This window comes from Symphalangus syndactylus, chromosome 2 (assembly GCF_028878055.3).
Source record: "Symphalangus syndactylus isolate Jambi chromosome 2, NHGRI_mSymSyn1-v2.1_pri, whole genome shotgun sequence".
Lineage (NCBI taxonomy): Eukaryota > Metazoa > Chordata > Mammalia > Primates > Hylobatidae > Symphalangus > Symphalangus syndactylus.
Window position 1 is genome coordinate 50182800 of NC_072424.2, and position 27711 is coordinate 50210510.

A 27711-nucleotide genomic window follows, 5' to 3' on the forward strand; every position below is an offset into this window, starting at 1 on the left:
CTGTACATTTGGGGTTCACTTTGGATTTCTTTTAAAGGTGTACATTTTCTGAAAGGTGTATATTTATGAAGTGACTGTTTTTTCCTAGTAAACAGGGCATACCAGTTGTCCTTGTCTGTAATAATTAGGAGAAATAGCAGAGGAACAAATATATATACATATATAATATATATACATATATATACAAAAAGAAGTTAGAATTACTTTTCAATGAACGTTTTAAACTGAGTAAAAAGTCATGATAATAATAGAGACTTTAGAAGTGATAACATAGCTGGGATGGGGAAAATCAGATTAAAACAATTTTTGTGTAAACTTTTGGTAATAATCCCTGTAGTTCACATCAATGAGTGTCTCCTAAAATATCTTTGGGATATACAACAAATGCTTTTGATACAATTCTGATTCATATGTTATATTACTCCTACCTAGTATTTTGCACTGCTATACAATAACCACTTTTTGCAATTAGCAAGACTGAATTTAAAGACGAATGAATTCTCAAAAGATATTTAAATTGATGATGTTCAACTACATAACTTACAAGATCTTTTTCAGTTTTGAAATTCAGTTATTCTCTAACTATGCATTCTTGCATCTCAAGAGGGATATGTACACAAAATTAAAATTTATGTTACTATAATATATGCAATACAAATTTTTGCAATATCTGACTGCTCCCTCTTGGGTTGGGCCACTAGCAATTGGAGGATATAGAATCTCATCTCCTGTGGTATCAGTGCATTTGGTTCAGGTTCTGATGGGGCTGACACCTCCCTGCTCCTATCTTAGAGACACATAACCTTGGCCTGGCAATCAGCATAATTCATCCCCCAGCCCATAGTATTTGCTTCATGGGCATGTGATCCAAGTTGGTTCAATAAGACACGCACTCACCCCTTTTTTTAATTTTTGGAAAAAGAAAGTTTTGTTTTGCTTGGATTAGAATAATTTAGATATTATGCTTCTGTCCACCAACATGTCAGAAGCATCTACCTAGACAGAAGTCAATTCAGATGAGACAGAGCAGAGTCAAGAGATGGCAAGAGAGATAGACAACTTAACAAAATTCAATTCCCTGTATCTAGCTATGCCTGAAGCAAGTAATACCCTTGGACTTCTTAGTCAAGTGACCTAACATTTTGTTTTTTTGCTTAAATCAGTTCTATTTGGGTTTCTGCAACTTGCAACCAAATGAAACTTAAGAAAAAGGTTTTCAAAATTCTAGTCATTTTCATTTTATTGCAGTGGTTGCAAAACGCCATCGTTTCAGCACAGGTACACTCGCCTCTGAACTTTTGCTTTGTTTTATTTCTTCTTACAGCAATATTCGGGTCAATAAAAAAAGAGATGAACAGACACACACCCCCTCATTAAGTGCTAACCTTTAGCTTTACCTGGGCATTTTTAAAAGAAAGCAATCTGTCCCTTATCTGAAATTACAATGTTTACATTTGCACCCCTGAAATGTTATATATAGTAAAATTATCCTCAGGGCTTAAAAATGCCATGGCGCTGTCTGTGTATCAGAAAGGTCCTCTTTTATCAGTCTTTAAAAATGACAATTAGCCAACAAAGAAGTATTAGTAACCAATTCTGACACATTTCATTTTTCATACTGTACTTTAAAAAGTAATTTGGTGCCAGGTTTATGATTACCATATCTCTCAGTTTTAGGGTTTTTTTTTTTTTTTTTTTTCCTCTCTACTCTTTGGTTCACTTTAAAGTTTTAAATTTTTCGTACTTTCTAAATGCCTGGGATTTGGCTCAGTGGAGATACCACATTTTGAGACAACCCCATAGCTAAAAGTGGATATAAACATATGTGTAGCATTTCAATGTTCATTTATCACTTTCGGATGTGTCCCGAAAACTATAAATAGGAAGCATGAATGCACCAACGTGCACTGACATTCATATGCATGTGAATTTGTGTGCGCAGCTACTATGATTTTTTTTGAATTTTATGATAATACTTCTTTGTGAAAATTTCATTAACTACCATAAATCAGGCTCTGAGACTGTCACTTACTTAATAGAACTTTTAAATAATTCTAACACTCCAGCAATGTCAAGAATATTCATATACTCATTTCCTCTCGTTCTCTGATCTCCAAATGTCAAGCAGTCAGCTCCCAATGTGGCACTGGGGCTACAGGATTCAAAGCACACATGGCATTTCTCAGCACTGTGCACAAAAAATGAGATCATGCATTTGAAATGCTGGGCACAGGGCCTGACACTCAATAAGAGCTGCAATCAAGGCCAATTCTCCCATCTCCGTTTCCTGCTTCTTTCTTTGCATTGAAGGGCACATGTGTGCACATGCACCACTTCCCCCTTTTTCTTGGAGGAGTGATGTATTTCAGAATTGCTCTTGATCTTATCTCACCTAACTCTCCTTTGATAATATAATTAAATGTCCTTCTAATATTCTGAAAAGAAATTAATAAAATAATTTGCCTAAACACAAAATGCCAACTCCCCCATAATATAAGGGGAAACATAAGAAGAGGAATTCATGACAAAAATATATTTCTATAGGTAAATGTTTGGGCATGATCTGCTTGATTACAAAATATAATTAAATTGTTGGATGGTGGCACCTAAATGCAGAATCCTCGCAACTGCAACCGCTGCAAATGTATAATAATATGGGCATGCTTTATTGGCAACTCAAATGCCACAAGCTGTGCTGCCATCAATGGCGTGATTTTTTTTTGAAATGGTGACCAATTCTTGGTAAAGTTCCGAACAAAACTAACCACAATATTCTCTTCATGTATATGGTAGCTGCATTCGTGCAAAATTCAATGAGCATTAAGATTGTGCAAAAATACTTTGTGTTTATTTGCAAAATGGAGATAAGCTTAAGTTCAGATGATTATAAACAGACTTTTTACCTACATAACTGTCCAGCAGGATACTCAAGGTGCAAATGCCCTACGCACTGTAGACAGATATTTATCTCCTATGTGCTCTCTTGCCATATAATGCCTGTTCAGACGTTGTAACAAACTGAAAACGTCTCACCCATAAAAAAACTCTCCCAGGAGGTGGGTAATTCTATTATATTCTATTTCCATGGAGACTTTTTAGAACAACATGTTTAATTTCAAACCACATCTTTAAAATATTTGCAACCCATGACAAAGTATTCCATATTCTTCCAAAAATTCCTCTGGTATTACTGTCTGCTGCAATGAAGACATCACAAGTGTTCCCATGCATCCCTAAATATGTATGGATAGATTCTGGGTTTTGAATTCGTTGAAATAGCCTTGAAATAGAGACATTAATTACATGCTTAGTTGGAGACAATGTAATAAAGCTCCTTTGCCAAAGTAATTGGAACCCTGTAGCTACGCTCTCCTGGTTATTACACAGTAGCAACAAGTTTTAAGGCATATAAAACACCAGAGGCAGGTTGAATTGTAACAGCAACTCAAAGTCAGTTGAAAAAAATTCTAAATTAAGACTGAAAAAACATGACCCATCATCACTGAAATGCTCTGTTTTATGACTTTGTGATTACCGGAATATAGTCATTTTAAAGGCCAGACTTTCTTAAAGCTCCACTTTATCCAAGAGCTGATTTACCTGTAAAACAGCTATGAAAATATTGATTCCAAAATGCTGACACAAGAGCATGTCTCTACTATTGGCTTTATTGTGCTTCGAAGGGCAAGAGAATGGTATGGCAAGATCCTACTAAAGCAGAAAAAACAAGAAGCTTGAATTTAAAACCATGTTGGGAAGGTTCATTAATGGTGATGTCAAGAAATAAATGGGCATGGTAAAAGAGAAAGACTATGAGACACTGAATAAAGAAGAAAACAAACAAATACTTAAACATTTTTGAAATATATTATGAGACAATGACTTTCTCCATAATTACAGACTCACAAATATATTTAACAATTTGATTTGCCACCATGGCTATGAAATGAAGCTCAAATCAAGATTTTACACTCATGGCAGCCAAAGAAGTTTACTTTGTGGGAGTCTCAATATGTTTTCTTTCCATGAAAATATAGTGGCCGGCTGCTATGGCTTGATTGTGTCCCTCAAAGTTCATGTGTTGAAAACTTAATCTCCAACGCAATAGTGTTGACAGCAGCACCTTAGGAGTTGATTAGGTCATAGGGGCTCTGCCCTCACATGGATTAATGCTATTATCAGAGAAGTGGCATCCTTATGAAGGATGAGTTCAGCCCCTTCCATCTCTCCTGTGGGCTCTCTTGGTACGTGACGCCTTCCAACATATTATGACAGAGAAAGAAAGCCCTCACTAGACATGGTCCTTCAATCTTGGGCTCCACAGCTTTCACAACTGTGAAACAATAAATTTCTGTTCTTTATACGTCACCCAGTCTCAAGTATTCTGTGACGGCAGCACAAAACAGGCTTAGACATTTTCTTCTGCTGCACATTAGTCCTTTGAAAACTAGTGGTTTCCAAATAGTTGAATTTACAAAAGTCATCCACCAACCAAGCATAGGCAGGAGTCATTTGATATGACATCCTAAACTAGAGATAAAGATGTAATGTACCTTTCTGGAAGTCAATATTTTTAATGTTTTTCCAAGTTCCATGTGTGTGCTTGGGGTGAAGGGGAGGGCATTGGGTAGGAGAAAAGGGAGTTAGAACACTTCAAAATATGATGTCAAGGGATTTACCTATCCCGATTTCTGGATACTAGTCTAGCTGATGTTCACATTTTGTCATCATTCAGTGCACATATGCACACACATGAGTGGATATGCATGTGTGAGTACATGGACATACATTACAGCACACTTCGGCCTCTTTTCTATTGCTCTCATATGCACAGCTGCTGTCTCAGGCATTTAGCTCATCCTGTGGCTGGCTCTTTCTCAGCCTTCAGATCTCACCTCAAATGCTGCTTCTCCTGAGAGGCCCTCGCAGCTTCTCTATGGAAGAAGCCATTCTCATCCACTTTTCAAGACCACATCCTGTTTATTTTCTTCAGAGCACTTACAAAGATGCAATGATCTTGTTTATTGACTTATTGACTGTTTATTGATGATTTCCCCCCATGTGTGCCATTGTTACCTCCAGACCCAGGACAATTTCTGGCACATACTAAAAACAAACAAAACAAAACAAAAAACAAACAAACAAAAACCCTTTGTTGAATAAACAAACACTGAATATAATTCTTTGGACCTAAAAACTCTGTTTTTTATCTTCAAGTTTAATACTGTGTACTTTATTCTTTTAATGTCCTTAAAAGAATTAAAAAAAACTTTATTTTTCCCTAATAGAAACATTTATCCAAGTTTTTTCTATATCTATTTATTTAGGGGATATCCATCCCCTTAAGCATTTATTCTTTGTGTTACAAACTATCTGATCATGTTATTTTAGTTATTTTTAAATGTACCATTAAATTTTTTTTGCTATAGTCACCCTGTTGTACTAACAAACACTAGGTCTTATTCATTATTTCTAATGATTTTTTGTACCCATTAACCATCCCCACTTCTCTGGGAAAAACAGCACCCATCATTACCCTTTCCAGCCTCTGGTAACTATCCTTTCATTCTCTATCTCCATGAGTACAATTGTTTTAATTTTTAGTCCCTACAAATAAGTGAGAACATGTGAAGTTTGTCTTTCTGTGCCTGGCTATTTTTCTATATTTAATCTGTAGCTCAACTTGATGTCAAATTGAATTAGCTACTAAATTAATCTTCATTGCATTCTAGCTCAAGTGATGTTGGATGTGGCTTCTCTGGGCCTTACTGACCTTATCATTTATATTGAGAAACTTTCACTACTTTGGGAGCTTATTTTTGATTACAGTCATTCTATAGAGCACAAAAGAACTAGACCAAGGAAGAATAAAGAAAAACTTGTTAGTATAACTTCTTAAGCATCAATAGCATTGCTTTAAGAAATTGTTAATATTTAAAACAACATTTTAATGAATTCTGGAGAGACATGCCCGTTTTGTCAAACATTTATCTTGACAAGTGGCGTCTAGTTCTAATTCTATTTGGACGCTGCAGGATCCCCTCATCTCAACACTATTCTTCTGTTCTCTCGCACTGGGCCCCATCCAAGTTAATTATAAAATGGTCCTTTGTGAAACGTAAGTGCATTTTGTTCAGCACTCCTATCCAAGAGGTCCTTTCCACTCGGCCTCCAAAAGGAAAACAAAACAAAAATTATATTGTACAAATATAGGGTTCTATTTTTAGGAAGGGAAAAGAAAGGTGGGACTAAGTGTCCTATGTTTTGAGTTCCTTTCCTGACTTTGCCACTCATCAGCTGTGTGACCTAATGCAAGTCTATTGATCTCTTTGTGTATCAGTTTCCTCATTTAAAATATATGAAGTTTATAAATGATAATGTCTACCTCACAAAACAGACCTAACGATGAATAAGTCACCACATCTAATACATGAAGTATACTTAATTGAACTTAAAAATGAATTTAGCATACACTTTAATTCTTCTATCACTGATACTTTCTATAACAAGTTATATTTCCTTTCTCTATATAAGTTATATTTAAATTAACTTAAAAAATATTCCTTACAGTGAAGTTTTTGTATGCATCAAGAAAACTGTATGTCCTAAAATTCTTCGTTTAGGATTAGCCTGAAACACTGGTCTGAGGTAGAACACCTGAGTTTCAGTTTCAGTTAAGCTGAAGGGCTTTGGGCCAATCGTTTCACCTCTGTACTTCATTTCGTCTCATATGTTAAACATAGAGGGTGGATTAGCCAGGTGTGGTGGCAGGCGCCTGCGATCTCAGCTACTCAGGAGGCTGAGGCACAAGAATCCCTTGAACCTAGAGGCAGAGGTTGCAGTGAGCCAAGATTGTGCCACTGCACTCCATCCTAGGTGACAGAGCAAGACTGTGTCTCAACACACACACACACACGAACAAAAACCATAGAGGGTGGGTTTAGATTAGTAGCTCCCAACTTTGGCTACACATTGGTATCATCTGGAAGACTGAAAACAGATAATGCCTTTGGCTCCACCATCAGAAAGTATGGTTTGGCCTGGGGCTTGGCATTGGTATTTAAAGGTTAAAAGTATCTCCTCTGGGATTTCTAATGTGAAGCTAGGGTCGAAAACTTTTAATCCTTCAATATCTACAGCTATTCAGAAACCAACAAATAAGAAAGGACAAGTTTTTTAGGATGGCTCATGTTTTTCCTAAGGATATAAAATATAAGACATGGGTTCAAATGAAGTAATATCCTACCTTAAAACTTAAAAAGCCTTTGAAGAAAAAATAAAATTTTGCCTTATACAAAAAAAGACATGGACTACAAATGAATAGGTATATGATATTGTTACTGTAAAAATTCCATTATTAGAACCATGGCATCAAACTATAAGGTTAATATAGAATTATAGAATCTAGAATTATTTGAAAATTTGTTATAAATTATTTGTTCAAACAATAAAATATTTTTACCAAGTTCTTTTTAATAATATTGCTATCCGCTGTATAGTATAATAAATAAGACAGCAAACTATTTTTAACTATAAACAATTCAGGCCTTTTAAGTGTGAAAGGAAGCCTTAGCTAAACAGAAGGGAGAAGAAGGAAACTTTTTATTTAGAAGCTATTATAAGTCAGGCATTACAGTAGGTGCTACTGTATTTGATGTCATCCCCATACTATTCTGTGAAGTATGTGTTACTCTTCCCATCTTACAGATATCCAAAGTCTTATTAATAAAGGCAAAGGGATCTTCCCATAGGGCTTTCCAGGGAAAGTAGCAGAGTCAGGATTTGAATCTGGATATTCTGGTTTGTTAGCACATTTTATAATAAATCATTATTTATAGTCTGTAAGCTCTATAGCATTAAAATTCACTATATTCACAATATATAGTCTACAAAATTCCTCCTGTATTTTTTTCCAACTTTTCTTCCCCACCCAGTCATCCATTCACTTATTCAGCTACCAATGAGCCCATCCACCAAACACTTCAGTGACTGGTTGATGTCAGGCTGGAGATGCAAAGATACCCAAGAAAAGCAGCAATTGGAATGTAAGTTGTCTAAGGCACGGGCACTGAGGCAACCAGGAAACATTTTGGAAAACAACAAAACATGAAAATCAGATTGGTCTTAAGAAACCTATTAAAGCAGCGCATAGTGACTCAGAACAGACATAAACAAAATCATGTTAGAGAGACAGATTGGCCCTCAGGCTGATAAGGCAGGATTAACTGGTGAATGCACAGGAAGAATGTGCCAATCAACAGAGGAGCTGGTTAAGTTTGGAAACATAGGAACATCAAGGTCACAGAGGTGAATAGGAACAGGGATGAGCGCTGACTCAGAAGAATGTGCCTTGGTATGCTGACTCAAGTGGCCTGTATGCTGACAGGCATGGACTGGGAGGATGGGTACTCAAGTTACTTTCTTGATTTTCTTTGTTCTGCATCCATGATTTCCACACAACCTTCTGGTTACTTTGGCTTCCTACATAGATTGGCTACAGCATTCGATTTTTTTTTTTTTTTAATACTGATACTTAGGCCTCACCAGAGACTAATTAAATCTGAATTACTTGAGGGTAGTGCTGAATATTTGTACATCTCTAAAGCTCCTCAAGTGATTCACATACATAACATGGGTTTGGCAAACATTTTCTGCAATGGGCAAGATAGTAAATATCTTAGGCTTTGTGGGCCATATGGTCTCTGTTGTAACTATTCAACTTTGCTATCGTAGCACAAAAGCAGTTATAGATAATACTTCAATGAATGAGTATGGCTGTGTTCCAGTAAAACTTTATTTATAGACAATAACATTTGAATTTTGCACAATTTTCACCTATCAAAAAATTTTATTCTTCTTTTGACTTCTTTCATTTTAAATGTAAAAATGCAAAAACCACTGTGAGTTTGTGGCTGTACAAAAACATGTGGGGGGCTGCATTTGTCTCACAGGTCAGGGTAGCCAAACCCTGGTCTGTGGAGATAATACAAATGCACAGACATGTTTCATCACAAATGAACCAGAATTCTCATTTCTAATACACCGGTCTCTCAGAATTCTGTTGTGAGAAGCCAGCATCGGGAAGTAAATAAACTTTAGGACTTTGAATAAATCAAGTTTTTCTAAACCCATGTGGCTGAGATCTAGACTCTGGGTAATGGAGAAATCACTGAGACAAATTACTTCATTTGGAGAGTTGACTAGAGAAGCCACTGCCTTTCCTCAGGAGACTGCTTCCCCATTACCACATGATATGAGCAGTATAAATTAGACATTTATTAGGCATAGTTAGCATGTTTATTTATTTATTTATTTATTTTACTTTAAGTTCTGGGGTACATGTGTAGAACATGCAGTTTTGTTACAAATTTTTGCAATCTATCCTTCTGACGAAGGGCTAATATCCAGAATCTACAAAGAATTTAAGCACGTTTTATAATAAATCATTATTTATAGTCTGGAAGCTCTACAGCAAGGTCGTCTAACATAGCAGCCACTCACCCATGTGGCTACTGACCACTTGAAATGTGGTTGGTTCAAATTGAGGTGTGCTGTGTTAAAATACACACTGGATTTTGGAGGCAGTATGAAAAAAAGAGTATAACATATCTCACTAATAATTTTTATATGTCATAACAATTGTGTCAAAATAGTAATATTTTGCATATACTGGTTTAAATCAAATCTATTATTAAAATTAATTTTACCTGTTCCTTTTTAAATGTAAATAACAGAAAACTTTAAATTACCTATGGGGCTCCTATTATATGTCTCTTGGGTAGTGCTACTCTAGACAGCAGAGGTTGAACTGTCCTAAACCCAGGGTTTATGGCAGAATTTGGAACATGGTGGCTTCTAAGTAATTGTTTACTGCAGGAATGGATGTAACTCTGTGATGTGTGCACCCAGGAGGTACAACAGACTCCAAGCAGGTGGTGATGATTTAGCTTCAACTTGAAGGCTAAATGTTAATCAGGTGCCAGAGAGGAAGGACAAATGAGAAAAATACACAAATTCTTTCCTGCTACTGTTCTTTTTTTGTTTTGTTTTGTGTTTGTTTGTTTTTGTTTTTTTTTTGAGACGGAGTTTCACTCTTGTTGCCCAGGCTGGAGTGCAATGGTGCGATCTTGGCTCACTGCAACCTCCACCTCCCAGGTTCAAGCGATTCTCCTGAGTCAGCCTCCCGAGTATCTGGGATTACAGGCGCCCACCACCAGGCCAAGCTAATTTTTTGTATTTTTAGTAGAGACGGGGTATCACTATGTTGGCCAGGCTGGTCTCGAACTCCTGACCTCAGGCGATCCACCCGCCTTGACCTCCCAAAGTGCTGGGATTACAGGTGTGAGCCACTGTGCCTGACCCCTGCTCCTGTTCTTGACTAACTTCCTATCCTTGTCATGTTTTCCAGTTACAATCCCAGCTCCATGGTGTCTCCAACCTTTGCTACTAGAAGCTTTGCCCCAGACCAAAAGGAGCATAGTCACAGTGCCAGGGAGACTCAGGCGGGCATGTGTTCCTCTAACATCCCAGGAGAAAAAATGCTCTGTGTTAATTCTAAAATATTCTTTTTCTATTTGTCTTCAATGATATAAGAGAAGAAATACTTCATGAGATGCTAAGTGAAAGCCAAGCAAGTCTAAAGCACTTTAGTGTTGGTCGATTGCTTTTGGTTGGTGTTATCTTTATTGGCTGATGTTGTTGCCTCTGGCTGCATAATCTTTGATCATTTTTTAACTGCTGTTTAGCTTTTTGTAGTTTGGTGCTTAGATGTATTATTTTCCTTTGATTATGTGATAATTTGGGCTTGACTCATAATGGTTAATCCAGAATCCATTACCATCACTTTCTCTCTTCTGGGGTAATCTCTACCACGGAGGCTACAATAGTGAATTCCCAAGCTCTGAGACTCTCCTGCACATAAGGGTTACCACATGACTCAGTTCCGGCCAAAGGGACATGGGTAGGAATTCCTCGAAGATCTTTTCCCATAAAAAGGAAAAGCCTTGCTAGTAGCCTCTTGGTCACTTTGCCACTTGACTGGAATGCAGGTTGGAGGTGCAGCAACCATCTTGTGACCATGAGAGGACGAACGTGAGGATGACACATTGAGGAAAGTAGGCCAGACAGAACCCCAGTCCTGCATGACACTGTGGAGGCCTGACTTCCTTCAGATTTTATATTGTGTGGGGAAAATAAATCCTGACCTCATTAAGCTACTGTCAGTCCAATTTTCTATTACTTGCAGTGAATACAACATTACCTCATAGAGTAACTATTGTTTATAATATTATTATAATAAAAGTCTTCTCCCCTCCACAGCAGAAATCTCCCAATGACTGTGCTTCTCTTACATCTTTCATCCACTTATCTTGTTCTCTCTGCTCTCTCTCTTCTCTTCTCTCTATCAGGTCTTGACTCATCAAGTTTGGAATCTAGGGAAGGTTTTATATATAGGAGAAATGCAATGCCCTTAACAGCAGTGGTGGTTTGGAAGCACAGTCAGTAACACATGCAGCTCCTTCACATCTTGATCGTGCTCTCTCCAAAGGAAAGACTGTCCATCACAGCACTTGGCTGAATGTGTGCCCAGACCCTTGGCCAGAAGGGTTGAGGATTCGAGGAAGGGTGAGATTGCCACCAGAGGTATAGAGCCAGGAGAGGTGGTGAGGCAGCTCCTCATGTTGGAATGTGAATGTTACCTCCACATTTGGTAAGCCCTTGGGTATTAGAGAACATATTTCAGTTCTTTTTGGGCTACACGGCCTTTTGTGTTCTGTGGTAAACCCACACAAGCCTTGTCATCTCAGCAAAATCATCAGGCTCTAGTTAGAAAAGCATTCCTCCACACAGATAAGAAAAAGAAGCCTCCAATCCAAAAACAGCCAAGTCAACAAAGGAAAGTTGAAAAGATGCCCAGACTACAGCACAGAGACATATTAACTCAGAAAAGGAAAATGTCTTTTTCCCCTCGAGCTGTTTATTCAGAACTTTTTAATGTAACCAGGTGACATTGGGTAATGTTGATATAACTAGAGTTCCTTACTTTTCTTTCAACACAATGATATGCTCTGCCTTCTTTCTATAATTTCTTTATCTGTAAATATCGAGGATAAAAAATACCTAGGATATTTTGGGTGAAATAAGCCTCTCTTGTTTCCTATATAAAGCCATGTGGAATCACAGGTAGAGAGAACAGGCAAAGACACATCCCACTGACAGGTAACTTTATTTGAATATTTGCTTGAATATGTCTTGCATATTGTGATTTAGTTACTTCATTTCAAAGTCTACACTATTTTTTTTCCAGCATGTTACTGCATTGCACATCATTACTATATTATAAGGCCATTTTCCATGGAGTATGTATATACATGCAAATGTAGGATTTCAGAATGAATACTCTTATTGTGAAGCCTCTGAAAATGGTGCTTAGGAATTGGGCAATTTCCTTTACTGAGAGTCCAATTTACTTTGTATATTTTATAGGTCAGCTTTGAGAGTGTTCAGCTTACATAACCCCCTCCACCATCTCTCTCTACAGCTGCCTGAAGGACACAACTCTAGGAAATGCCCTTTCATCCTCTCCCATAACTGTTTTGTGCCCATCCTCTGAATGCCTCTTTCCTTTGTCTCTGAAGATGAAGCTAACTCCTTCCCAACATTACCAAAGATTTTCGCTCTAGGTCCTCTACCAGAGTCCCTGCTTCTACTACTCTTCTAAAAAACCTGTCTTCAGTTACCTACAGCTTCCACTACTCCTTCTTTCTCTGAATTCTTACTCCTTATAATTCCTGGGATATCTAGCCGTAGTCATTGATTCATTCATTGAAAAACATTTGATTAGCAACAGGAACCATTCTAGGCTCTGTAGATAACGCAGTGATGAGGCACATAAGAGCCTACGAGTCTCGACAGACAAGAGGCCAATGAATACATTAATAAATAAGAAAACCAGGTATTATGTTAAAACCTGGTGTTATGATCAAATAAAATGGGGGTTAGGAGACACAGAGGGACAAGGGGACTTTCTGAGCAGGAAACATTTCCATTGAAACTTGAATGTTACGAGTTTCTTCATCACTGACCTTATGATCTGCGTTGTGTCCTAATATGATTAATTCATCAAAACAACAACCATAAACACTTTTCAGGAAGGAATTTTAAGAGGAAAATGGTGCATGCTTTGTGATACTGCATTTGTGTTTCTAGAGAATGGGATAATCATTTATTTCTTCATGCACATACAACTTACAATACTCTCATTCATGGGGAAGCATGAAATGAACTGCACTGTGTGGGACCATGGTATAGGGTGTGGAGAAGATGCTCTGCATAGAACTGCTCAAGTCATCATGTCTCTCTCTTTATCATCAAGATGTACCTGAAAGCTCTTGTGGGAGAGAGAGAGAGAGAGAGAGAGAGGGTGCATAAGATTGTCTCTGTGACTGAAGAGTCTGAATAGGTAACCCTAGAAAACCTCAAATGCATTTATGTCCAGCTTTCCTCTATGAAAAATGAATTGTAAGGAGAACCAATCCCAGGAGTATTTGTGAAGTAGGTAACAAATGTAAGTGACATGTCAACAAGAAAATGGTTGGCAGCAAAAGTGACAAATGATGTAGGGTTAAAGTCAATACTATTGTTTTGGTCAAAATTTAAAAAAAATGATTTTAACTCCTATTCATTGCATGTCAATTCTATTTGGCTAGCTCTAAAATTTTACAGTTCTATGTTGTCAAAACTCAGGTTTCAAATAAGATATAAAAAGACTCCCTTTGTGTTCAACTGCTTAACTGGCTTATCATGTACTTTGCAAACAGCTCCTGATATTTCCAGTCTTGAATGAAAGTAGACTCTGTCAACCCCTAGGTCAGTGCAAAAGTCAAGCTGAAAGCAGGCTTGAGCACTTTTATATAATACTTTTTTTCAAGCACAGAAATTGTTTTGGTTATAAAGTAGGTCTTCATGTTACTGACAGGCTAGTGTTAAAAGACAATTCTGCTTTTGTAACCCAAAATACTTAAGAGTATGGGCAGCAATATCAACATGAAGATAAAACAAGATTTGCCCCCAGGAAATCCAAATGAGATTAATCTATCAGGCAAATGACAGTGAAATGCAATAAAGACAAAGATAGCAGGCCCATGAGATCATCAACTGTGAGTGATTTCTCCCTCAAAATCCACACAGTTATAAACATATAAGAATATGTCCCTAGCTGGAAATATAACAAGAAAGGTGTATTAGTTTCCTAGGGCTGCCATAACCACCACAAAGTTGGTGGCTTAAGACAACAAATCTATTCTTTCACAATTATGGAGGCTAAAAGCCCCAAATTAAGGTGTCACCAAAGCCATGCTCCCTCTGAAGACTCCAGGGACAAATTCTTCCTTGCCCCTTCCTAGCTTCTGGTGGGTCCTGGCAATCCTTGGCATTCTCTGGCTTGTGGCTGCATCATCCCAATCTCTGTCTGGGCCTTCATATTCCTTTCTGTGTGTCCTCTCTTCTCACAAGGATACCAGTCATGGGATTTAGGGCCCACTCTCATAGCAACCTCCCGTTACAACTAATTACATCCACAAAGACTCTGTTTCCAAATAAGATCACATTCTGAGATTCTGCATAGACATGAATTTAGGTAGAGACACTATTTGAATGATTATTAGTGTCAGAAGATTTACGTTCAGCTATAAACAGAAAACTATGAAAAATAAGAAAACAGTGGAAAGAACACTGGCCTCAGAGCTAGAAACCTGGGGCTAGTTCTTTCTTTTCTATGATTAAATTGCTGAATCTACGAAAATCACTTACATAGTGCCTGATCCAGAGTAAGTGACAGCTTATAATTATTATAATTATTGATCTCCCTATTCTATATTCCACCCTGCCTGTTACCAAAATGATCATGTTTGCGAAACTCAAATCTAGTATCATTCTTATTTAAAACCTTACATGTTATCCAGTTGATTACCAGATAAAGTTCTCAGTAGATACAATACCCCTTATTATCTGATCTCATATCTCCCCCCAAGTCTTCCACTCCTCACTCAACATTCACTCTATGTCCCAGATGCACTGAGCAAAACTGGGATGCCTTCTCACACCTCCTTGTCCTTGCTCATACAGTCCCCAAGTCTGGGATGCTCCAGACTCCTTGTCCACCTGGTGAATATAAACTCAGACCTAGTCAGTGCTCAGGTGCCAGCCTGCTGAGGCTTCCCTGAAGCTTTCATCAGAATGATGGGCTCCTGTTCTCTGCTCTTTGAGCATATCAATCCCTCACATTTGCTTGTTATTATTTATTGGCATATCTTCTCTTGTGCATTAGGAGTTTCCTCAGGCTAAGCAAAATGTCTTATCAATTCTTAAAGCTCCAACTCCTTGGGAGGACGTATAACATATGGAAAATAACATATGGTTTGGAGTCGGACAGGCCTCTGTTCTGCCTTTTTACCAGCTGTGCAAACTTGGAGAAGTTACTTAACCTGTAAATTGGGGTAATAAATGTACCTACCTACTGTGGTTTGTGGTAATGTTTGCAATGCATAATGCCAAGTACATAGTAAAGAATACTTAATAAATGCTTTTAACTAAATAGTGGTAGTTGAGTACAACTGAAAAATTATGCAAGACTATAGATTGTTGCTGATCCCAATTAAGAATCTCCCACTCTTGGCTCAGCATGGTGGCTCATGCCTGTAATCCCAGCACTTTGGGATGCCAAGCTGGGAGGACAGCTTGAACCTAGGAGTTTGAGACCAGCCTGGGCAATAGAAGGAGACCCCGTCTTTACACACACACACACACACACACACACACAGAGAAAATTAAATTAGCTGGGCATGGTGGCTTGTGCCTGTGGTCCCAGCTACTAGGGAAGCCGAGGTTGTAGTATCCCTTGAGCCTGGGAGGTCCAAGCTGTAGTGAGCCATTCTTGTGCCACTGCACTCCAGCCTGGGTAACAAAATCACACCCCATCTCAAAACAAAAAACAAAATGCCAAAAGAACCCTCCTGCTTAGTTTAATCTTCTTATTTTTTTTCCTCAGTAATTCCTTTGCCTACTCTCCTCAGTCTTCATCCAAATACTCACTGCTCTCCTAGAACTCCACCTAACCTTATTCTCAGCAGATTACCTTACCTCTTCCTAGGAAAAAAAATGAATAAGTAAATAAATAACAGTCAAGTATGATCTCTTTCAACTCCCTTCTGTCCCACGACTCTCTCTGAGAGACATACACACATTCTCACAAACTTGTCTACATATTCATTTATGATGGCTTGCTTCCTTCCTTTCTGGGTCTGAAAAAGAAATATTCCTATCATTCTGTGACTGTTGAATGCCAGCCCCCATTCTGTGTGCCTATGACACTGGCCTGGGCCTCCCCTTCTTCCTCCAGGACTCTGCCTCATAATGCCCTCTCTTGTCGACACCAGCTTTCTAGGGTGCATCCTTCCCTGTAGCCTACAAATATACTAAGCATCTCATCCCAAATCAAACAGACAAGATCAAGAATCTCCCATGACTCTGCTCCTAAATGTTTTCTTGCCTTTCTCCTTCCAATTTCATCCATACTTTCAAAGAACAGTCTGGAAAAGCAGTCTCAACTTCTTCACTCACATACTCATCAATCCACCTCACTGCAACTAAAGACAAGCACTACAGTGAAATCACTTCACTAAAGTTACCTTTGTCCTCTTCATTGCCAAATTTAATGAATATCTTTACAAAAGCTATTTATAGTGGCACTTCTTCTATATTCAATACAATTGATCACTTTATTTTGAAAACTATTTGAACTTCTGTGCTCTGGGATACAACTCTCTTCTAGTTTCTCTGATACATTTCTGACTGTGCTGTTGATTTTTTTAAAAATATTTTTCTCCAGTTTTATTGAGGTTGAATTGACAAATACAAATTGTGTTTATTTACACTGTACAACATGATGTTTTCATATACATACACATTGTGAAATTATTACCACAGTCAAGCTAATTAACATATCTATCACCTCACATAGTTATCTTTTTTTTGTGGTGGGAATATTTAAAATCTATTCTTTTAGCAGTTTTCAAGTATACAGTATATATATATTTTTTTTCTTCTGTGACAGGGTCTTGCTCTGTCTCCCAGGCTGGAGTGCAGTGGCGTGATCTCTGCTCATTGCAGTCTCCTCCTCTGGAGGCCAAGCGACCCCCCCAACCTCAGCTTCCTGAGTAGCTGGAACCACAGGTAAGTGCCACCATGCCCGGCTAATTTTTGTATTTTTTGGTAGAGATGGGGTTTTGTCATGTTACCCAAGCAGGTCTCAAACTCCTGAGCTCAAGTGATCTGCCCGTCTCCACTTCCCAAAGTACTGGGATTAGAGGCGTGAGCCACTGTACCTGGCCTGTATACAGTACATGCTTATGTTACTGTAGTCATCATATTATGCAATAGATTTCTAAAACTTATTAATTCTTCATTGAATTTTCTACTGGAGAGCTGTACTTCAAGTGCTGGTGATCCTGTGACCTTCATCTTTGGCCTGACATTCTTTCCACTTTTCCACTTATGCTAGAGACTCTCCTTGAAAAATGGCATCCACTTTCATGTTTTTCTCCTACCATGACCTTTGATTTTCAAATTGTATGCCTTCCTTGAGTTTCAGAGTTGATTATCCTACTGCCAATTGATTTTCTCTAACTGAATATTCTACAGGCATTTGAAGTTTAGCTTTTTTAAAGGTGAACTCATTATATTTTCTCTTGATCCTCTTCATACATTCTCTTTTATAGGCAGCACAATCACCCACAGTCAAAGCCTAATGGAGGGTGTATCGGGGCAGAGATTCAAGGTGATGGCCTCTATGGGGTATACCTGAAATTTAGGGCAGGTTCTGTAGCCTAGGAGTAAAGACAAAAGCCTTGGAAGCAAATTCTCTTGGCTCTTCAAAGAATCACCTCTGTGGTTTCTCTTGATTATATGTGTGTAGGACAAGAAGGTACCTTTTGACCTAGAATAAGACCAAAAGGATATGAGTTTTGTTGTTGTTGTTTAAATGCTTATCAAAAACTGTTTCGCTTGCTGATATTCAGAGCTGCTTCCTAGGGTGGAGGTGGAAAAATGTGTAAACGTAGCTCGGGGCTAATGTGTGCTTCTTGTGATCTGAAGTTCCAAAGATCTGTGGTGTAGACTAGGAGTCTAGCTCAAGACTCCTCGGCCAACACCTTCATCCACCCACCCCACTTACCCCACCCCCATCCAACTAATCGCAAATCATTTTTCTTAAATATTTATTGACTCCACCTCCCCTGCTGCATATTTATCACCACTTTTCTAAACCAACTGTTTACCATCCGTCCTTTGAGTGCTATAGTAACCTCTTTGATAGGGTTTCCAGTAATGTCTTGTCCTTCTCGAATCTAACTTCCACTAAGCCATCTGAGTGGCCAAACTAAAATTCAAAACCTTACAATAACTTTCTATTTCTTACATGATAAAGACTTAGCTCGTTAAATGGTACAAAATCCTCTCCAGGATCTAGCATTTTTGGTTTCATCCATCCCAGCTCCCTGCTTACACTATTCTGCAGTTCCTGGAAGAAGCTGGATGGAGCTCTTCACAACACATTATTTCCCTTTCCCCCTTTTACCTCTGGCTCATGTGATCTGCTTTGCTTGGAATGTCTGTTCCTGGCCTCCTCACCAGTGTAAATCCCACCCATCTTCCAAAGGCTCAGGTGACGCCTGAGTTGTATCAAATGAACCTGTTCCTTCATTTCATGGCACCCTGTCCTCATGTCTGCTGGCTTGTTTCCACATTATACTGTATTCATCTATTTATTTTTCTGCCTCTCCCTGTCCCTGCCTCCTCCACCTGAAGGATAAGTTCTCACTAATTTTTATATCTCTTGCACCTATCACAGTGCTTGAAACATAATAAATACTCTGTAAATGCTCACTCAACTGAATAAGTGAATTCCAGCTCGCCCACAAATTTATTATGACCTTGGGCAAGTCTCAAATTCTCTGGCACACGGTTATTTCATGTGAAGTTAAGGAGCTGAACTAATCTCTTAAATGTCCCTTTCAGTTCCAACATTCTATGATGCTTCTATTATATTTGTTGAAAGAGTGTAATGGAGTGAAAGTTAATTTTTAATAGTCCATAATTACTAACATAAAAATTCCCTATTTCATCATTCATCTCTTCTGCATGAAGTTTGATATATAAAAAGTTGAACTTAAAATATCTCTAAGTAATTGTTCATAAAGCTCCTACCTTAATGTGTTGGAGTAAACAGAAGTAATTCACATTCATAAAGTTTAATGACCAGAAATCTATTTAAATTTGTAGAAAAAACAAAGAATAATTACTACATTATAAATGGCTATTGGGTTATGCAACTATTCCTTGTTTTCTACCTATATATTCTGTTATTGTTAATAACTTGACATTGGAGAGCACGCTTCCCAGTTGCAGTGTAACACAGTGCCTACTATATGAATTGTTTATTATTTTAAATATACTTTTAATTTTGGAATAATTTTAGATTTACAGAAAACTTGCAAAGATAGTACAGAAAGTTCTAGTACATCCTGTACCAAGTTTTCCCTATTGCTAACATATTACATTAGTAGGGTACCTGTGTCATAATTAATGAAGCAATATTGGTACATTATTAAAGTCCATACTTTATTCAGGTTTCCTTAGTTTTTACCTCATATCATTTTTTCTGTTCTAGGATCCCATCCAGGATACTGCACTACATTTAGATTTCGTGTCTCCTAGGATATTCTTGGCTCTGACAAGTTCTCAGGCTTTCCTTGTTTTGGATGACCTTGACAGTTTTGAGGAGTACAGATGAGCTATTTTGTGGAATGTCCCTCAATGTGGGCATGTCTGATGTTATCATGATGGGACTGGGGTTATGGGTTTTGGGGAGGAAGACCACAGATGTAAAGTGCCATTCTCATCACATCATGCCAAGGCTGCATATCGTCAACATGACTTATGAGTGATGATGTCGACCGCAATCACCTGGCTGAGGTAACGTTTGCCAGCCTTCTCCACTGTGAAGTTATTTTTCTCCCCTCCTGGCCATATTGTGGAAGTCGCTATGTGCAGCCTGCCCTTAAAAGGCAGAGGTATGTTCCAGCTCCATGGGGGTTATCTACATAAATTTGGAGTTCTTCTGCATGGCAAATGTGTCTCTTCTCCCTCATTGATCAATTTATTCAATCACTTATTTGTATCAGTATAGGCTTATGAATTGTGGGTTATTTTTGAAACACCAAATTTACATTAAATAGAAATAAAAGGAGAACAAGATAAACATAACACAGGGAAAGGGACAAAGTGTGTTCATTTGCTTCTGGCTTCTTTCACTCAATATTTTTTGGGGGAGGTGGAGGTGAGGTGACATTCATCCATGTTGTTGATTATTCTTATTGCTGTGTGGTATGAATGCATATTATGTAAATATATCACAGTGTTTTTCCATATGTATAGTTGTAGGTCATTCCCACTGCTGTATGCTATTCCTAGTGTGAATATAACACGTGTATTTATGTTTCCTCCTGTTGCTGTGCGTTGGATCGTTCCCAGGTTGTGACAATATGGATAGTGTCACTATGGACATTCAGGTATATGTCTTTTCATGAACATATGGACACATTTGTGTTGCTACCAAAGAATGAAATTGTTAGATCATAGGACACCTATGATCACCTCAAGTAGATAATGCAGTTTTCCAAAGGAGTTGTACCCATTGACACAGTCACCAGCAGAGTACAAGTCCCATTTGTTCTGCATCCTTGACAACATTTGGAATTGCCAATCTTTTTCATCTGTGGATACATAGAAATATGTCATTGACATTTTATTTATTTTACTGATAACTAATTAAGCCGAGAACCTTTTCATGTTTATTGACCATTTGATATTATCTTTTGTGAAACTTTCATAATTTCTTGTTCTTTTTTGCTGTTGGATTGTCTTTGTTCTTATTAATCTGTAGAGTGTGTGTGTGTGTGTGTGTGTGTGTGTGTGTGTGTGTTTATATACTGGATATAAATTCTTTGTTGAATATATATATTATGAATATCTTCTTTCACTGTGTGGATTGCCTTTTCATAATCTTAACAGTGTCTTTTGATAAACACATTTTAAAATGTTAATGTAATCTAATATAGCACATTTTATTTTTTGGTTACTACCCTTTGTTTTAGTTTAAGAAATCTTTGCTTACTTGAGCTTCAAAAATATGTTCTAGAAAAGGGATTGGAAAACTATAGCCTGCAATCCAAATCCAGCCTGTCACCTGTTTTTATAAATAAAGTTTTACTGGAGCTCAGACAGGCTCATCTGCTCATATATTGTTTATGACTTATTTTGTGCTACCACGGAAGAGAGTTGAATAATTGCAACAGAGACTGTAGGATATGCAAAGCCTGAAATATTTAACATCGGGCACTTCAAGAAAAGTTTGCAACCCCTATTTTAGAAGATTTTGTTTTTAACCTTTACACCTAGATTTGCAATTCATCGAGAATTGATTTTTGTGTATATTGTGATGAAAGAGTCAAGATTCATTTTTTTTTCCACAAGGCTATCCAATTGACCTTGCAGTTCTTGCTGGGGAAAAAAATATTTTCCCACTGCACCACAGTGTCATCTTTGTCATAAATAAGATGACCAGTAAGCATGGGTCTGCTTCTGGACTCTCTATTCTGTTCCATTGATTTATTGCTATCTAACCTCTCACGAATACTACACTGTCTTAAATGCTACGGTTCTATAATAGGTCTTATATTTTGTAATATAAATCCATCTGAAGACATTAGCTGTCCTTTACTTTTCCATACACATTTTAGAAAGTTTGATATTGATTTTGCCAAATATTTTAATTGTTAGGGAAGTCAAAAAAATATATCCATTAAAAAATATTTTTTCAGGTATGAAAAGAATGCTTCAAACTAAATATAAATTTGACTTTTAAAAACATTTAGACCAGTGAATAGTATCTATATAATATTACCTTTGTTTATTTATTTTTTAAATTGTACTTTAAGTTCTGGGATACATGTGCAGAACATGTAAGTTTCTTACACAGGTATACACATGCCATGGTGGTTTGCTGCATCCATCAACCCATCATCTGCATTAGGTATTTCTCCTAATGCTATCCCTCCCCTAGCTTCCCACTCCCTGACAGGCCCTGGTGTGTGATGTTCCCCTCCCTGTGTCCATGTGTTCTCATTGCTCAACTCCCATTTATGAGTGAGAACAAGTTTGTTGAGAATGATAGTTTCCTGCTTCATCCATGTCCTTGCACAGGGCATGAACTCATCCTTTTTAATGGCTGCATAGTATTCCATGGTGTATATGTGCCACATTTTCTTTATCCAGTCTATTGCTGATGGGCATTTGGGTTGGTTCCATGTCTTTGCTATTGTAAATAGTGCTGCAATAAACATATGTGTGCATCTGTCTTTATAGTAGAATGATTTATAATCCTTTGGGTATATACCCAGTAATTTGACCCAGTAATGGGATTGCTGGGTCCAATGGTATTTCTAGTTCCAGATCCTTTTGTTTATTGATATATTCAATATAGTGTTTTATAAAGGGCAACACTGATAAGCTAAAATCTAGATTATCCGTGACATGGAAACAAAAGATGTCCTTAACAATATAGTTTAATTTTAAAATTTCCTGTTAGAGATCTATAAAGAACTACTGCAATTCAGGTGTGGTAGGTGTGCAGACATTATCCCTTCAATAGAAGCTCTTTGGTAGCTTCAGAGTTCTTAGGAAAAAGCTGTAGTTCAACATTTTTCAATGTTTGCAAGTGAGAAAGGGTGGTGCTGTTATTTTTTCTGAACATTGCAGTTCAGTGACATGTTTTAAAAGTAATGTTGTTTTCTTATCCAACAAGCAACAATTGACAGGTTGAGCAAGTAGGAATGCTGAACAGCCCTTCAATACATCTTGTGGGATTTAGTGGATTTTGAGTTAGCTTTGGTTGACATGTTAGATGCATAGCACTTTCCCTACATTATCTCATTAGAACAACCCCAGATGGAGGCTGGTAAAGGATGGCCATTTCACAAGGTTAACACGTGTTAATATTGTCAAAATACCTGTTTTTATTTTCACTTCTCTGACGCTATTTATTTTACCAGAATAAAAAATAAATTTCTCTTCTTAGTGTATAAAGCCACTTGACAATTTATAATGAGTTATATATAAATATTATAACCTGCTGTCCACTCTCTAAAATTTGTTCATTATCATTCTTTTCAACAGTTAGCTTTAAGAGTTTCCTCATGGCACTCTGTCATAAAATGGGCTATTAGAGGCTATTGCAATGGTTGATTATAAGTTCATGTCTACATTGAAATTTCGTATGTGATCTTTTGCATTGATGTATTCTCTGTGTAAGTATTTTAAAAGATATATAATATCCTTAAAATTGTAAGTGCACTAGAGAAAATGTAAGTCAAGATAGAGAATTTGTCAATTTAGGGCTAAATTTCATAGTGCAATATTTTTCACAAACTCAAAATAATAAAGATACTCAGTGAAAAGTCGGTATCATAAAATATATAAAGTTCTTAAGGAAAAAATCAACTTTTTAGGGTTATGAATCATGTTAGAATTTACTGAAAACTACAGACTATCTCCCCAGAGAAATAAACAAAAGCATGCTTTTTGCATATAATAGTCTAGGGCTTCACGAGGTCCTTGTTCCCTATACGTAAATACCCCAACCATAGATCCCATCCTCTAGTTCCTTGTACCTATCTCCCTAGCTTTTCAACTCACAGGAGCTACTACATAAATCTCTTATCGAAATCACAGAAGTCTTGTTTTAATGAGGCCTGAAAAAAAGTTCCTACTTACAAATAACATTACCATCAGAAGCCATTTTTATTGCATATATTTAAGGTATAGAACATGATGTTTATACACACACACACACACACACACACATTGAAATGGTTACTATATTCAAATGTCTTAACATATGCATCATCTCACATAGTTACCCTTTATTGTGTGTGTGGGAAGAGCACCTAAATATGAAAAGGTGCTCTACATCACTAATCAGCAGGGAAATGCAAAGCAAAACCACTATAACTTCACATCTGCTGGAATGGCTATTATCAAAAAGACAAGAAATAACAAGTGTTGGTGTGGAGAAAAGGGAATCCTTGTACACTATTGGCTTTTAAATTGCTGAAAAATACTCTAGTTGCCTAATAGGTTGAACATCCTCCCATTCTTCAAGTCCTTCATTCAAAAAATTAAGTTTAATTTAAGTCAAGATATACTTACTGTTATTTTCTTTTTATTTTATTTATTTTTTTAATTTTTTTTATTATTATACTTTAAGGTTTAGGGTACATGTGCACAATGTGCAGGTTTGTTACATATGTATCTATGCAGCCATAAAAAATGATGAGTTCATGTCCTTTGTAGGGACATGGATGAAATTGGAAACCATCATTCTCAGTAAACTATCGCAAGGACAAAAAAACCAAACACCACATGTTCTCACTCATAGGTGGGAATTGAACAATGAGAACACATGGACACAGGAAGGGGAACATCATACTCCGGTGACTGTTGTGGGGTGGGGGGAGGGGGGAGGGACAGCATTAGGAGATACACCTAATTCTAAATGACGAGTTAATGGGTACAGCACTTACTGTTATTTTCATAAGTTGGAATAAATGGATACCCTTCCATCTTGTCTGAGCCTTAAATGCATACTTACTTTTTGAGAACTGCTGTTGTCACTGTCTGCCCCACACCCACCCATTCCCCTCTGCCTGGCCACAGTTAAATCTGCATGCACGCAGCAAACCTGTTTCTCTCACTTTCATCCCCACTCACCCTCCAGAAGGCTGCCCACTCCTTTATCTGCTCCTTCACTATATGTGCAACAACTTCTTTCAGTGCACCAAATTTATTGGCATTCTTTGGTTATAATTCCCCGCTCCCTTCCCCCTTCTAGATTGAGGGTCCCTGGAGGGCTGAGAGAATTTCATATTTCTCTCTAAATGTGAAAGCCAATATAGAGCTTCATACATTAGTGAGCAGTAAAAGTTTGTGGATGAATAAATAAATGAAAGAATCTTTTCTGTAGTGGTATATTTACTTTGATAAAACTTTTAGGGGCTAATATTACTAATGATTGTATACACAATGGAATCCTTAAGTAGTTTTAGCTTTTCAGCTACAACTGAAAATGATAAAACTAAAATGATATTCACATGCAAATACTAAATTAGTATTAATAACAGACTAGGAATTTAAATATTTAAAGTCCATAGGCAATACAGCACTCTAAAAGTATGGAAAATAAAATCGGAACACATATACGAATAACGTTTCCTTTCTCCTTGAAATAATTAATGATTTCATACTAAATATTTTTGATTTATAAATGTGTGATTCAGGTCATCTTACAGACTCTGTTTTTAAAAACAAAACTGATTGTTCTGCAGATTATAATATTTACCGTCGTTGTATTTTGTATGTTTCAAAGATTATAATATTTTGTTCCATTACATTTTATTCTTGTCAAACCCCTGAAATAAATTTACTTGTCAAGCCATCACTGAAACATCTCACAATCATCTACCAATGCTTTATCATCTTTAACACAAAAGCAGAATATGTGAGATGTTTCCCAATGCTTACTGAGGTATCATGTCCATCATCTCAAGAGCTAGACCTACTTGGCCTTTGTCTCTTTCCTCTCTTCCCATTGCTCTCATTTTTGGATTATTGACAACAAAATAATTTCACCTGATATAACTGCCAATATTTTCTAGAATCCATTTCTCCCTAAAATAAATTTCAGTCAAACGAGCCATTAAAATCCATTTTAAAACCATATCTCCCATTTAAGCTTTCTCAACCTGTTGCTTGAGATGGTGTAGAGAGGGCTTACTTGCTGTGGACTCTGTTTTTACAGGCTTCTGTTTCTTTTATTGAAAGTTTTAAAACTCAGATCTACTCTAGGCAAGCCCTGTCCAGGAGGGTGTGAGAGAAGGTAAAACACCTGTCAACACGCTGCCTAAAAATAGTTCTTATTCTGGCTGACTTCCCACTTCAATCAAATTAACAGCTGTTGAGTTCTTTGCATCTCCAAAGCCTGATGAACTTTTTATTCTACTTCCCCATCTTGAAACAAACCAAGAGAAAAGCCCAACATTTTAACTTCTTGTCCTTTATACAAAGCTTTGTTTTCAGACAAAGCTATGAAATAAGAAGTTTCAGAAGGTGTAGAATTGCATTTTAGTGTTTTTTTTTTTTCCTTCCGTATGTCAGTAGCAGGCAGTCTGCAATGTCCAGAACTCAAGCTTATGAGGTAGTTCTATGCATTTCTACAGGAAATTGTCAATAATCAGCCCAAAGTTTCTCAACCCTGGCTGCACATGGAATCAGCTACAGAGCTTTAAAAACAAAAAAAAAATCTCTGCTCAGGTACCCCTCCAGATATTCTGATTTAATTGGTCTAGGGTGGAGCTCAGACATTGATATTTTATTTTAGAAACTCCACCAGATGATTCTAAGGATTGAAAAATACAGATAGTCCTCGTATTTTATGATGTGTCTATGATTTTGTATTTGGTCATGCTTACATTTATTTTGATACTTTATTCTATCAAACAATCCAAACATAGATGTTACCTTAAAAGTATGTATTTTTATTATGCATATAGCATTAAACATTATATCACTGATTTGATTCCCACATTACTTTCAAAAATTCAAAATTCCTTTTGAAAAGATGAACCAAACAATATATATGCATTTGTTCTCTATTCATGTATTGGCATGGCATGATATTTCTGTTTTAAAGTCAAAATTATTTAACTCTGTTCTCTTCTGGAGGCTTATCCTTTTCTGATCATTGCATACGTGGAAATAGGAAAAGCAAAGTATTTGAGGAAAGGAGAGTACTTGGGAACTTCCGGGCTAGGGCCAAAGATTGGGAGACTCACTATTTGCAGAGTGGCTATTTTTCCACATGATGAAATGCTTCCCTCTCCTCCATTGCAAGAATTGTTGGCTAAAGCCTTACAGATAGCTCCAATTGTGAAGTGGGCCGTGAAATATTTTTAAATGTAAACCATGTTGGATGAGCCCAGATTGGGACATGATGAAAGGGAAACAAAAATTGGGTTTTACAATGAAAATAAATTTAATACATTAATGCACGCGCGTGCACACACACACACACAGTGGTTTTAAAAATAAGGTAACTATAAAGAAGCTCATTAATTCTCATGAAGTAGATTGTGATATGATAACTGGGGCCACTTATTTTTACCTACTCAGTCTTCCACTTTCCTCCAATTACGTTGAGTGAAGGGCCCCATCTCTATCTAAGGTTCATCCATTTTCCATGTGGACCTCATTCTCTCTCAGAGACTTCAGTAATTATCCTCTATCTCCCATTTGTACCATCAATTTCTCTTTCTGTACTACAACAGTCACATCAAAAAGCAAAGCTGCTCTAAAACAAAGAAAATAAATAACAAAAGTCAACTTTAACCCATTTCCTGTCCCATCTTCTGTTTGTCTTCAAAGCAAAATTTCTTGAAGAAGCTATCAGAAATTATCTTCCCTTCCTCACCTTTTCTCTCCTCCATCCATTCCAGTTCAACTTCCCTCCTCAACTCCACCAAGAAGGCTCTCCACCAATTG

At 37.2% G+C, this 27711-nt stretch overlaps 1 protein-coding gene and 1 long non-coding RNA gene across 10 annotated transcripts in view; both read right to left on the reverse strand.

Annotated features, from left to right (window-relative positions):
- The window catches only part of KCNQ5 (potassium voltage-gated channel subfamily Q member 5), a 616433-nt gene that overhangs the window by 428855 nt on the left and 159867 nt on the right, over positions 1-27711 (reverse strand). The gene's annotated exons all lie outside the window — the stretch shown is intronic.
- The window catches only part of LOC134735425 (uncharacterized), a 70796-nt gene continuing 44489 nt past the window's right edge, over positions 1405-27711 (reverse strand). The window contains exon 2 of the long non-coding RNA XR_010118527.1: positions 1405-27520. This is a non-coding gene — a long non-coding RNA (uncharacterized lncRNA). The remainder of the gene's footprint in view (positions 27521-27711) is intronic.